Below are 14988 nucleotides of genomic sequence, written 5' to 3' on the forward strand. Positions count from 1 at the left end.
TAACACATCTGAAATGTACACATTTCTCCCAATGAGTAACAGTTCGTTGACATCATTTTTGTAGAATGTTTGATTTTGTTGACAGATCTAGAGTCTCACTTCTCATTATATGCCACACTTACCTAAGAGCTGCGTCTGTGTTATCCAATGATTTTCTGTGCTGAGTTCATCAACCGAATTCCGATGAGTCTTGTTGTTTGCTATATACAGTCATCCACTCAAAGCTCTGTCACACATATTAAGGTTAATACCTCTGTTTCCTTCATTACAAGCACTGCCAACCCAGAATCCCACAATACTGATGTCAATACAATCATCACTATACATTGCTTTCAGTCGTTTATGGGTTTCAATTGGTGGCATGTTTTCTGCTGTTAGAGACACGACTACTGTGTGCTGTTTCTCAAGCACAGAGATAGTGATGTTACACGCAACCAGGTTATACAATATAATTCTGAGCCCTCTAATATCAGAGGGCTGCAGCTTGTGCCAGTGAAGCAACGACGTCAACCATATTGATAACAGAATAAAAAATTCTGAGCCACTGGCTGTAAAACTCTAATGAATGATTTAACAAATACAGTTGGAGGTTTCTTCAGAATAAAGATAGATAACTGAAGACAAAAAATCTGAGAGAAAATTGATGTGAGCTTCCTAGCATTTGCAATACATCTAGAAAATCTTTCAGAAACAATCATATAAATAATTTTTAAGGGGAAATAGCAAACATAAACTGATCCCAGAATTTCAGGTGAAAAAAACATAAATTAATGAGAAACATAAAAAATGCACAAAAATATATAGAAACCTAATATATAATGTAATCAGAAAACCTTGGTGTCCTGTATTGGAAATAAAGCATTTTAGTAGGACTGGAAATCAGGGTTTAGGATCATCAGTCACCATTTATTTCAAATAAATGATTTATTCATAACAGTTTTCAGAAACAAGCAATAAAATTTACATGAAAATATGGAGGCTTTTTTAAATTCAAATGAACTTATGATTTTAAAACACTAATTCAACAATATAAAGCTTTCTGATAGAAAAAGGCAACAATTTAATTTAAAGGAACATAACAATTTGTTTGTCTGACCCTAACAATAACCCCTTAGAGGGCAAGAGATCAGTAAGAAACACTTCACTTCAAATGACAATTTTAGCAGTTAACAAATGGTCGAACAAAGAATGATAATTCTCAGAATTTATTAACAATGGATAATAAGTGCAAAGGGGTGTGATCATGCTAATAATAATTAGCCTGAAGAAGGAACAAGATTATGCCAATAAAGGGCAAGAATTTGATCCAGGAAAATGAGGGATCACAAACCCTGCTTATTGGAATAACTTTGTAGAATATGTGATAATCACCACTAGCAGGGACAAGAGACCACGATACTCTCAGTGAATACCACAGGTGAAACTCTTCATTCCCACCAACATTTTTAGGAAAGCATTGACATATGAACCGCTTTTTCTTTTAGAAATACAAAAATACAACACCAGTAAAAACATACCAGTCTTAATGTGCAACCCAAAGGTATGGTAATATACAAAACTAAAAACCTATACTTTAACACAGAATTTAGTGACTGCTTGGAGAGCACAAGTTGTTAAAACAAACACTCCAAAATTGTATCAAAGACACTGATGGGTAGTAAAAAACAAAAATAACATATCTTGTATATGAATTCTGTGCATAGAGTGGGCTACAGTAACACTGTTGCACACAATGGCAGACACAGTTAATGCCTCACTAACCCTACTGCCTGACAGCTGGCAGGTGGATAAACAGAACTACTGTGAGACTACAAGCATGCAAAACAATTTATTTATTTATTTATTTTTATTTATTGTATTTTTTGCATGGAGACACCAACTGGTGTCTTTTGCAAACGTCATAGCATTTTTTTACAAGTTTAGTACAATATATATATATATATATATATATATATATATATATATATATATATATATATATACAATAATTTATTTTAGTTTAATATTAATATTCACTTAAAGAGTGTAAACATTTGTCAATCAAGAAATGTTTCAGTTTCACTTTGAATAAGTTCCCTTTGTGGCACCTTATAGAGCTCGGTAATCTGTTTACCATATTTGACCACTAATGCATGGACTATGGTCTGTTGTTTTTAATTTTGTTCTTTGTCTGTAGTAGCAGTCTTTATTTCTTGTATTATAGGCATGCATATCAGAGCACTTTGTTTCTTTGTTTTGATGTGTCACAAAAAATATAATTAATTTGTAAAGATACAGTGAGTAGACTGTGAGGTATTTATGATGAACAAAGATTTCCCTGCATGAATCTCTATACCCTAATCCATGGATAATTCTGATTGCTCTTTTCTGTAGGGTTAATATTCTGTTCTTATGTATGTCGGCAGCACAACCCCATATCTCTATCCCGTAATTAATCTGTGGAAAAATGGTTCCATAATAAATTGTTTTTAATGTCTGATGTGGAACTACTTTTGATAACTGGCTGATTAGATGTAATGAACTGGTGATTTTATTGCATAAAAATTTGATATGGTTTACCCATCTTAGATTTTCATCTAGGTGAATACCGAGAAATCTGCAGCCTTCTGTGTCCACTACTTCAATTCCACCTATGTTACTGATAGAGGTTTGGTGTGAGTTTGTAAGTTTAAATGGCAATAACTGAGATTTACTGATATTAACTTCCAAACCTTGATCTTGGAAATAAATAGTTATTTCCTGTAGTCCCTCAGTTGCTATCAACGTTAACTCATCATTTTGTTTACCAAGAAATAACAGTGAGGTGTCGTCTGCATAGGTTACCAATTGGGAGTTGAAAGGTTGCTCTATATATGTTGCCATATATGTCAAAAGTTATCATTGTGCAAAAAGTATAGAAACAAAAAAGTTTTGTGTAGAGAAACATATAGAAGCATGTGCCTGTGAGCTTAATTTAAATAAAGGCACATTTATAATTGTAACTGTATATAGGTCCCCATCAGGAAATTTTCATCTATTTCTGAAAAATTTGGACTCCTTGCTGTGCTATCTGTCAGACGGGGGAAGCAAATTATTATTTGTGGGGACTTCAATGTAGATTCTATGAAAGCGAGTAATAGGAAAAATGACCTTGAAGTATTACTCGGTTCTTTCAATTTGACACCCGTTATTGATTTTCCTACTCGGGTGGTAAAGGATAGCAGCTCACTGATAGATAACTTCTTTGTAGACCAAGATAAGTTTAACCAGATAAATGCTCAGCCTGTTGAGAATGGTCTTTCTGATCATGGTGCACTGCTAGTTACAATATATGACATAGCTCCATTCAGCAATACGAAACAGTCCTCCAAAGTAGTACGTTCAGTCAACGATTTAACAATTGCAAATTTCAGGGAAAGCCTACAGCAGTTAGACTGGGATGAGGTGTACCGTGAACCTGATGCCAATTTAAAATATAATTTATTTCATGACATTTTTGTAAATGCATTTGAAAACTGCTTCCCCAAGAAAATAGTTAAATATACTCGTAAGAAACCTCGTAACAAACCATGGCTTACTAAGGGTATAAAAATATCTTGTAACCGGAAAAGGGAAATGTATCTGACAGCAAGAAAGAGAAGTGACCCAGAAACTATCAAACATTATAAAAACTACTGTGTTATATTAAGAAAAGTTATTAAAAAATCCAGAAGTATGTGTATCATGTCTGAAATCAGCAACTCTGATAATAAAATTAAAACAATTTGGAATATTATTAAAAGAGAAACAGGTCAACCAAGAGCACAGGAAGACAGTATTACCATCAAATTGAATGAAAACTTTACGAACAAAAAGTCAGAAGTTGAAAATATTTTTAATAATCATTTTCTAAATGTTGTGGATATAGTAGGATCCAGGTGTTCATTAGAAGATGCTAGGCTGTTAATGGAAGAGGCCATACCTATGCAATTTGATACAATTGAAATCTCACCCACTTCTCCCTCTGAAATTAGGAAAATAATAAATTTGCTTAAAAGCAAAAACTCACATGGAATTGATGGCATTTCCAGCAAAATACTAAAAGATTGTTCTCAACAGATAAGTAAGATTCTCAGCCACCTGTGTAATAGCTCTCTGGAACAGGGCATTTTCCCTGATAGACTGAAATATGCTATTGTTATACCTTTGCATAAAAAGGGGGATAGATCTGATGTCAACAATTACCGTCCAATCTCCCTTCTAACAGCTTTATCCAAAATTTTTGAGAAAGTAATGTATTCAAGAGTAGCTTCACATATCTGTAACAATGAAGTACTAACAAAATGTCAGTTTGGTTTCCAGAAAGGTTTTTCAACAGAAAATGCCATATATGCTTTCACCAATCAAATTTTGAATGATCTGAATAACCGAACACTACCCATTGGGATTTTTTGTGATCTCTCAAAGGCTTTTGATTGTGTAAATCATGAAATTCTGCTAGACAAGCTCAAGTATTGTGGCATGAGTGGGACAGTGCACAAATGGTTTAATTCGTACCTAACTGGAAGAGTGCAGAAAGTTGAAATAAGTAGTTCTCATAATATGCAAAGATCAGCACATTCCTCAAACTGGGGAACTATCAAGAATGGGGTTCCACAAGGGTCAGTCTTGGGTCCTTTGTTGTTCTTAATATATATTAATGACTTGCCATTCTATATTCATGAAGAGGTAAAGTTAGTTCTCTTTGCTGATGATACAAGTATAGTAATCACACCTGACAAACAAGAATTAACTGATGAAATTGTCAATACTGTCTTTCAGAAAATTACTAAGTGGTTCCTTGTAAACGGACTCTCACTGAATTTTGATAAGACACAGTACATACAGTTCCGTACAGTGAATGGTATGATGCCATTAATAAATATAGACCTTAATCAGAAGCATATAGCTAAGGTAGAATATTCCAAATTTTTAGGTGTGTCCATTGATGAGAGATTAAATTGGAAGAAACACATTGATGATCTGCTGAAACGTTTGAGTTCAGCTACTTATGCAATAAGGGTCATTGCTAATTTTGGTGATAAACATCTTAGTAAATTAACTTACTATGCCTATTTTCACTCGTTGCTTTCATATGGCATCATATTTTGGGGTAATTCATCACTGAGGAATAAAGTATTTATTGCACAAAAGCATGTAATCAGAATAATAGCTGGAGTCCACCCAAGATCATCCTGCAGACATTTATTTAAGGATCTAGGGATATTCACAGTAGCTTCTCAGTATATATACTCTCTTATGAAATTTGTTATTAACAACCAAACCCAATTCAAAAGTAATAGCAGTGTACATAACTACAATACTAGGAGAAAGGATGATCTTCACTATTCAAGATTAAATCTAACTTTGGCACAGAAAGGGGTGAATTATACTGGCGCTAAAGTCTTTGGTCACTTACCAAATAGTATCAAAAATCTGACAGATAACCAACAAGTATTTAAGAAGAATTTAAAAGAATTTCTGAATGACAACTCCTTCTACTCCATAGAGGAATTTTTAGATATAAATAAAAAAAAATTAAAAAAAAATAAAAATAAAAAAAAACAAAAAATGAAAGAGTTCTTATATTAACTTAAGTATGTTATTAAATTAACTTAATTATGTCATGTATTGGAAAATTTGACTCGTTCCACATCATTACGAAATATCGTATTCATGATCCATGGAACTAGTATTAATCTAATCTAATCTAATATCATTTATGTACACTAGGAAAAGGAAAGGGCCCAAAATTGAGCCCTGGGGTACACCTTGTGTGACTGTCTCATACTTGGACTGGAAATTAATGATCTGATTATTGATTTTGTAAGTCAGCTTTGTACACTGCATGCGGTTAAATAAATATGTAGCCAGCAATTGCATGGATGCAGCATTTACATTGTATGACTCAAGTTTACTTAAAAGTAACTCAAGGTTTACCGAGTCAAAGGCTTTAGTAAGGTCTAGAAATATGCCAGCTGTTTGCATTCCTTGATCAAGGGCACCATACGTTTTGTGAAGAAATTCCGTAATTGCTGTGATAGTACTATGATCTTTTCGGAATCCATGTTGTGTCTCTGTTAGGAACTTATTTTTCAAGAAATAGTCACTAAGTTGTGTCAGCAGCACAACTTCAAATACTTTGCTGAAAACAGGTATTAATGATATGGGCCTGAAATTTGAAACCTCTTCCTTGGATCCTTTTTTATGCACTGGTTTAACTGTGCTCTATTTCAATACGTTTGGGAATGTATGTTCTCTGATACTGCAGTTTACCAGGTGGGTGATTATTTTAACTAATTCCTTATTACATTTTTTAATCACGATACTACTCAAACCATCCCATCCAGATGGGAACTTATTCTTTAGGTTATTTATTATCCTGCCTATTTCTTTTTCACTTACTTGTTTGAATTCAAAAGGTGGCTCTTCAAAGGGGCAGAGCTTTACCTCACTACTCACAACTGTGTTATTAATTGGACTAACAGCTGCAGATATAAAGTATTTATTGAAAACATTGCATACTTTATTAGTATCTTTAATTGTGTTTCCTTCATGTCTTATAATTAAAATTTCAGTTTCTGGCTTCGGTTTGGCTTTGCGAAATTGATTTACAATTCTCCATTAGGTCTTGGCTATATTGTCTGATTGAGCTATTTCACTGCTGTATATCTGTTTTCATAGATTTGAAAGCTCTTTCTTAAAGATTTTCTTGGCTTCGTTGTACTTGGCCTTAAAAACCTGCAGGTTTGTTGACTTGTGTAGCACATCCAGGTCCTGGATGTTTTGCCTGAGTTTTATCATATTTGCTGGAAGTATGAGTCTGTTGGTTTTTGCACTTTGGCTATGGGTGAACACTCTTTGTATTTTCTTAACAGGGCAGCATCTGTCAAAGTGTCTTAGCATAGTATCATAGAATTTGGCCCATTTGTTTTCAGATCCTTCAGTCTGGTAAACCAGATCCCAGTCCTCTATAGCTAATTTATTTCTTAGGGCAAGGATGTTACCCTCTCTTAGGATTCGTTTATTTTCGATAACTTTTGTCATTTTTGGGATGCTTGTGGTTACATACTCTACAAGCTGGCATTTGTGGTCAGAGTAGTGAAAATCCATATTCCAGCACCTAACACTGTCTTTAATATGTTTACATAGTATAACGTAATCAATTCTGCTAGATATGGACTTTGTTACCCTGGTATCACTATTTACTACATTTATGAGATTATATGAGTTAAGAGTATCTATTAACCTCATATTACACAAACTGGAAGATTTTGCCTCAATATTCAGATCACCAAGTATAGTTAGGTCACTGGGACCACAACGTCCCACTACTCTACTAAATATGTCTATGAAGCTAACTACATCAGCCTTTGGTGGATGGTAAATCCCAATAACTTTATGTTTTCTCATAACCTCTCTACACTCTTTGGTGTGGACTTCAATGCCTGTCACTTCAATCAAGCCTTCTTTGTTGTACTGGTCTAGATAGTTTATTTTCTTGTACTCGAGATTCTCACTAATGTAAACTGCCACACCACCACCCTTATGTTGCTGTCTACAATAACTATTTGCTAAGGAGTAGCCCTCTAGTTTACAGTAAATAATTTCATCAGATTTTAATCCATGCTCAGTTAACACTACTATATGAGGTGACTGTTCACTTACAAAAACCTGTAATATATTAAGCTTATTTCTAAGGTACTGTATGTTTAGGTGCACGAGCCTTAGTGGTATTTTTAACTGGTCACTCTGATTATCTTCCTTTAAAATGCACTGAGTTGGTTCACTTACATAAGTTCTGGATCCAGGCAATAAAAGTGTTCCTGTTCTTTGGCGATCTTGCATTTCTCGATCTACTACCCAACCTGGCTTCTGTCTGTCTAGTTGTCAAGGTAGCTGTTGAGGTGCCTTCTTGCTCCGTACAGACCGAGAAGTTGCCGAGCTGCCTGGTGTTGCAGTAACTGGAGTTGTATACTCCACCACATTTAATTGAGTAAGTGATGCTGAAGAGTCTGCAGTTGATGCAACAGCTTCTGTTGTTTTAACTAGCTGGCTTGGCCAGTCCTGGGAATTTGTTAGTTGCTTTACTTCCCCACAAAAACATGTCACTTTGAACTCTGGGTTTTATTAGTCTTGAGGATCTTCTAGGAGCACAATGTGTTTCTGGACTTTTGAATATCCTGTTCCTGCAAACTGATCTTCCTACTCCATTGTTCGTTACTGTCCTCTTGACAACATTGTGGTTGATTTCTGGTACTGTAATTTTTTCTTGCTGTGGTATTATTTGCTCAGTTCCATCTGGATCCTTCCACTCAAGTGATATTGCAGGCTTTAGTTGATTTTTTGGAGAGATGGCTGCAAGTAGAGTTCTGGCCATTTCTTCCTTGCCATTAGAATTTAGGTGTAGTCCATGAGAAGTGTACCAGTCTCTGTTCTCAGGGACTGTTACAAACTGAGTGTTTTGGAAAGATTTCACTATTTTGGCTATTTTCCTATTTGTTCGCCTGGTTTCATCATTCACACAAGACCAGCTTTCAAGATCGTATCTATGGGGTATCCCTACTATGATTACATTTGTGTGCTGAAGCTTAATTAATGCTGATGTTATAGCATTTAATGCCTTGTCTGCTTCGTTTTTGGCTACATCATTTGTGCCACCCCAGATTATAACTGTGTCATTCATTGTGAGATCTTGTAAGTTGTTCAGCTTTCAAGTATTGAAGTTACTGGTGCACCTGGTATAACATTTCCTTGGATTACGAAATTATTATGACTTTGATGCATTAAGTTAGCTGCAACTGATCGCCCATGGCTGTCTGCAAACACTGTTATTCTTTTTTTGTGTTTAGGTGAACTTTTTTGTGTTAGTGCTGTGTCTGTTGTACGAATGTTTCTTGCTACTTATGCTGTTTTCTTGAACTATGAAGTTTTTATTTACCCCAGTGCTTTGTTGTTCACAATTTTCATCTTTTTGTAGCACATCAAACCTGTTCCTTGTCGTAATGTATAACGAGGAATCATTCGCAATTTTTTCACAGCTTTAGATGTTTTAGGCGTAATATACTGATTCTGCATGTCTCCTTTCCGCAAATTTTGATATTTTAGTGCAAGCTAAGCACATCCTGTCACTGAAAGTGTTGTACTTTTTACACACGCAACACGTATTTTCGTAAATTTTACTCCACTGATTATTTACAATTGGCGCCATGTTGCGAGGGACTTTCCGCTGCTCAGCATTTTCGTTTCTTAAATGCGAAATGTCATATCCTAAAACGTCCACAGTTTTTTGTAAACTTGAAATTCGTTCTTTTAGCTTCACGATTTCACTACTACAATACCCATAGACACCTGTTTTTAAGGCACAACTGTAACTTTTGTTCACTTGATCACTACACACAACTGCACTAGACACCATCTTGGAACAAGGCTCACAAGGGCCAACCAGGCTCGTATGCTCACACATGTGCATAGCAGTACAAGGCCCACAAGCAGTCAAGTGTAACATAGACACCTGGAGTCTGGAGCATACATGAGTAAATATTAAATTACCAAGATGCCAACTGGATGCACACAAAATCAAATTAGCACAACCAAGCCCAGAACACGCCAATGAAACCCTAAGTGTAATGACACAGTTATAATTGAGCATAATAAATACAATTTACAAACACATGAGGAGCTACAGCCAAATCAAGAGAACAACCCAAGGAAATTTAAATGTTAAAACGTTTGGGTCAAAACAAGATTTAAATGTGCCATAAAACTAGTTCACAAAGTATTCAGTTGTAAATCTGCTTTGCACTCATTGCTTATCCAGTGCAGATATCTGGTGAGAAAATAAGGCTGTCAAATATAATCTCTGCTCAGCAATCCAGTCTGTTTGGAACACACTAAATGACAGTAACAAAAGAGGAAAAACAACAACTACCCACAATGATCAAAGATTTTCAAGGTAATAATGCCAGTGAAGCACAAGGAGGGTTATGCCACATGTTGTCTAGTTTTAGCAATAGTCTTGTACACGCCTAAATGGCCCCCCAGCACAGAATTGTGGAGATAATGGAAGACAGTTGGTACCAACTCCTTGGGTAGGCAGATCTTAAATTCCTTACGGCAAATCAGACCTTTATTTAAAACATAATTCATAACATGCTACTCCCCCCCCCCCCCCCCCCCCCCCCCCCCCCCCGTAACCCACACTTAGTGGAATGAATTGAAGGCTCTTGATCCTGTTTGTGCTTCAGAGCCAAAAAGAGCTCCAGTGCATCACACACACAAGCTATAGGTGGAGCTTAATGACACTTCCAACATGACTGTCCCTCTCAAACACGTGGCTGAGGAAGTCTGCAATTTGATTTTCTGTGCCTCTAATATGTTTGACAGTAATTTGGAAAGCCAAAATGTGGACTGCCTGATGAGCAATCCTCCTCACCTCCCTTTGGCATGGCTATCAGTCTCGAGTTGGAATTCCCTAAGCTCAAGATAAAATTTAAACTTCTGTAAGGCAAAGAGAACCACAAGAGTTTCCCACTCATAAAACAAATGTATAAACTCAGCAGGAGATAATCTCTTCACAGCATATGCTATCAGACCGCATTGGCCCTCGGATTCCTATAAACAATGGCATTTGAGGCAACATTCTATATAATAAACAGCAATTCAAAATAAGGTATCGCTAAAACTGGTGGATTACTAGGAGCTTCTTTGATGGCTTCAAACAAGGCTTGTTAACTTTTGCTCATCTCAAAAACCTCTCCCTTCCTACACACACTATGAAGGGGGCCTGCCATTTGTGCCAAATTAGGCACAAATTTGTGAAAAAATTGGCCATGCCAGTAAACCTGGCTACCCCTTCTTGTTCTTAGATGGAGGGAATTTATGCAAATCATGCATATGTTCCTGATCAATTCTGGTGCCTTCAGCTGACACCAAATGCCCAATAAAGAGATCTGCCAACGGCTATGTTAATCTTAGAGGGCTTAAGAGTTAGCCCAGTCTCCCTAAACTGAAGCAAGACTTGTCCAAGATGTTCCAGATGTTCAGCAAAGGTAGTGCTATAAATAATGACATCATTCAGAGAGGTATAAATGGATTTGAATTTAAGACCACAGTAGCTGAGATAATGCAGCAGCTCCAGTTGAGAGGCTGAAGGAAACCAAATTAAATTCATATAAGTTTCTGTGGTGTCACTGCCAGACACCACACTTGCTAGGTGGTAGCCTTTAAATTGGCCGCGGTCCGTTAGTGTATGTCGGACCCGCGTGTCGCCACTATCAGTGATTGCAGACCGAGCGCCGCCACACGGCAGGTCTAGAGAGACTTCCTAGCACTCACCCCAGTTGTACAGCCAACTTTGCTAGCGATGGTTCACTGACAAATTATGCTCTCATTTGCCGAGATGATAGTTAGCATAGCCTTCAGCTACGTCATTTGCTACGACCTAGCAAGGCGCCATTACCAGTTACTATTGATGCTGTAAAACATGTACCATCAAGAGCGATGTTCACCAATTATGGATTAAAGTTAAGTATTCTACCAGTTACCTCCTTTTTTCTGAAGTCTAAAATCCTTGTCCTGTTCTAGACCTCACGCTAGCCTGCGTGAGCTTAAATGCATGCCCTTCGGCTTCCTTCATAGTGGATTGGCTGTCTTGCCAATGCACAACAGTTTCAGTCAGTGCTGAAGGCAGTGACCTGTTTAGAAACTACAGTTAAGAGAATCTGATAGTATGTTTAATTCAACACACTAAAGAAACATGCTCCAGAAACCACATTAAACTACTGTAGAGATCCAGCAAGGGAACAGACTCCAAAATAACCTTCTCATTCAATGCCTTATAGTTAACATCAGGTCCCCCCCCCCCCCTTGCTTGTTAGGGATGAGAAAAACTGGAAAGGCATAGGAGGGTGACAGTCTATACAGGGCTTACCTCACAGGAACATCATTGCCCAAGCAAATCTTGTACTTACTTCTGTTGGTGATGCCCAGTTTATTTGTCAGAACATCAGGAAAATGTGCAAGGAGTTGCAACAGGTTTTCAGCCTTGCTTCAGCAAGATTACTGACATAAAAATCGGAACCTTTGGGTTGGAACGCATTGACTCGGGCAACCCCTTGGCAAGAAAACAATGCCATCCAGAGACAATGAAAAAATTTGAAGTAAAAAATCTTACCAGCATAATCTAATACAAGCCCTGTGCAGTGTTTGAAATTGCAACCCAAAAATAGGTTAACTAAAAAATCCTTAACACCTAGTAAATCAGCCACGAAAAACAAAGAATACTCAACTTCCCATGCATGTCACCTACCGGATGCAACATTTGTCCATTAACAGCTGATATCTCTGGGATGAGGCATGGAAGGGAGGCATTCTACAAATCACTTTAAATTCGGACTACCATTGGTAATCCAACAACGAAATGCTACTACCCGAATCTAGCAAACCACATACAGGCTCAGGATTGGGTAAAATGGAAAGGGTACATAAATTTAAATATCATGGAGGAACAATACAATTGAAGGGGTTCAGAATATCTGTAACTGATATAATCTGTGTTACTATAGATATCCTGATTCATGGTTCACATGAACAACTGCAAGTTGCCTATCTAACATCTTGTTCAGTGCCAACCAAAATTTGTTTTTCAATATTTTGTGTAACAATTGACAGAATTTAAAAATTTGAAATGCTATTGTAATTTACTCAGTAAGAGTTATGATGTTGGTATTAATAAGACAGTTGTCACAGTTGGACACTGTGTATATGTATCTTACCATGCAAAATACCCAGATTGTATTCTTCCAGTATTTGAGAATGAGAGCATTTAAGAAGTCCAATAAGTTTTACAGTAAACTTCCAGTTCATGAGGAACTGACTAAATTAAAAAAAATAGCCGAACTTTATATTTTGGATAGCTCTTCCTATTCCTTACAGAAATCTTTTTGACAATGTGAACAGTGTTTTCTTGTAAGCATTACAAAGGGAACTTAAACTGTATAGCACTGGTATATCACTTATTGAAAGAAAACTTTATTTTTTAATTAGAATTTAATCCTTACAAATTGTTCATATCACTATTATTTCTGCTGTCACCTTAACCCTTACACCTCACTTTTGATGTATCCATTAACATTTAATTAAGGTTGTAAGCCTCATTACCATTTATGTATAGTAATCACTGTTATAATATGACACATTCTACAGTCTAGCAAAACACTTGCATTAAGGATCCACGGAACATGAAAAATAAATAAAATAAAAATAAATAAAATAAAAATTTCTGTTCATGCAGTAAAGTTGCCACATGATGCATGAAAATTTAATTTGTTACTTCTTTACAACTAACTCTGTTCACATGACAATTTGCAGACATTGTCCATGTATACCATTAAATGTCCCTGCAAAGTTATATAAGTGTACGACACACAGTTTAGGTGATATGGCACTATAAAGAATTGAGACATGTGAAAAACTAGCTTTTGCTTAAAAAAAGAGTACAAATTACCCAGACTATACTCGTTTAGTGTTTGACAATTAGAGCACTTAGTGACTTCCAATGAACTTTGAACATGATATCAAAACTTTTCTAAACTTTTTCTTGTTTATATGCTTATGTTTAACACACTAACTCACTTGTAAAGTGATCAGAAGTTTGAAGCTGCTCTGTACATGTGAGTTCAATTCCCTGAATAATCAGTGGTTTACTGCTAATTAATAAAATGCAAGGAGCTTATGATCCAACTAAAAACATTTGCCTCAAGGATAGCAGTTCTAGAAAAAACAAAACTAAAACATTCTACTACAATTGTAAGGTCAGAATGTTTATATGTGTGTGAAGCTTTAATACAGAACTGCAAGCTAGCTAGACTAGAGATGCTATAAAGACAAATTGTTGAACACAAACAAAAGAGTTGTAAATTGAGAAGCAATGATATGATTCACTGAAATATGCATAAATCATTAGACATCAAGGCAAAGTTATGTTACCCTTTTTGAACACTTCCACCAAATCTATGAGGTCAGGCTAACAAAACCAATACTTTTGAATTTCTGGAAAAAGACAAAGATAGCATGGATCACAGGACTATGGAAAAAATTAAAAAACAAATCAAATACTCAGAAGCAACAAACCAAAACTTGTTTAGAACTAGGGTTTCCAATTTGGGTCTTCAAGGTAGGTGAAAAAATCAAGGATGAGAGAGAAAGAGAGAGAGGACAACTATTGGCAACAAAGGAAACAGTGAGGTAAGTAGAGGAACTGAGGTTCTGCATGTTCCTAGCAGGTTAATACAGTGATGAGAAAAATCTCAAAGACTCTGGAAGAAGATTTTACTGTATCCTCTGTGTTTTGTTACGCATCATTAGCTTGAAAGATGAAAGCATTTTTTAGAACCGTATGGAGATTCTGTTACATTAAACTTCTTATTTGTGATCATGCCATGTTACAATGTGAGGACGTGTTGAAAATTAATGCCTCTGAATTTTTATCCTGCACTCAATATTGGTTTAGGTACTACATGTCATGTATATAGCTCAGTCAGCTTTCCTGCTTGACTGACACAAATCCAATCCTCTGCCACTATAGGGCTCCACATTGTGCAGTGTAACATGGCAGTGTGCAATGTACCTATGTTGGTGCATGAGAAACAGTGTGCTGTAATTGAGAAAACTGAAACATTAATTCATAGAGTTTGTCCACACATGGAGCATCCTCTCCTTCAGCGTGACATTGCCAGGCCATACATGAGCCCTGTGATAAATGCAACAATAAGACACATTTGGTTTACTGTTATTGTTCATCCTCCATACAGTCCCAACTTGACATGTCTGATTTTCCTCTGTTTCCAAAACTTGGAGAATACCTTCAATGACTTCACTTTGATAGTAAGCAAGAGGTGCAAGCAGAGATGAGGTTGCGGCTCCATCAATAAAATCAAACATTCTATAGTGAGAGAATCAAACTGGTCTCTCATTTGGAGAAATGTGTTT

General features: G+C 36.3%; 1 protein-coding gene across 14 annotated transcripts in view; it reads left to right on the top strand.

The window, feature by feature from the left end:
- Window positions 1–14988, top strand: part of LOC126188844 (uncharacterized) — a 2133693-nt gene that overhangs the window by 1619194 nt on the left and 499511 nt on the right. The gene's annotated exons all lie outside the window — the stretch shown is intronic.

The sequence above is a fragment of the Schistocerca cancellata genome, chromosome 5 (assembly GCF_023864275.1).
Source record: "Schistocerca cancellata isolate TAMUIC-IGC-003103 chromosome 5, iqSchCanc2.1, whole genome shotgun sequence".
Lineage (NCBI taxonomy): Eukaryota > Metazoa > Arthropoda > Insecta > Orthoptera > Acrididae > Schistocerca > Schistocerca cancellata.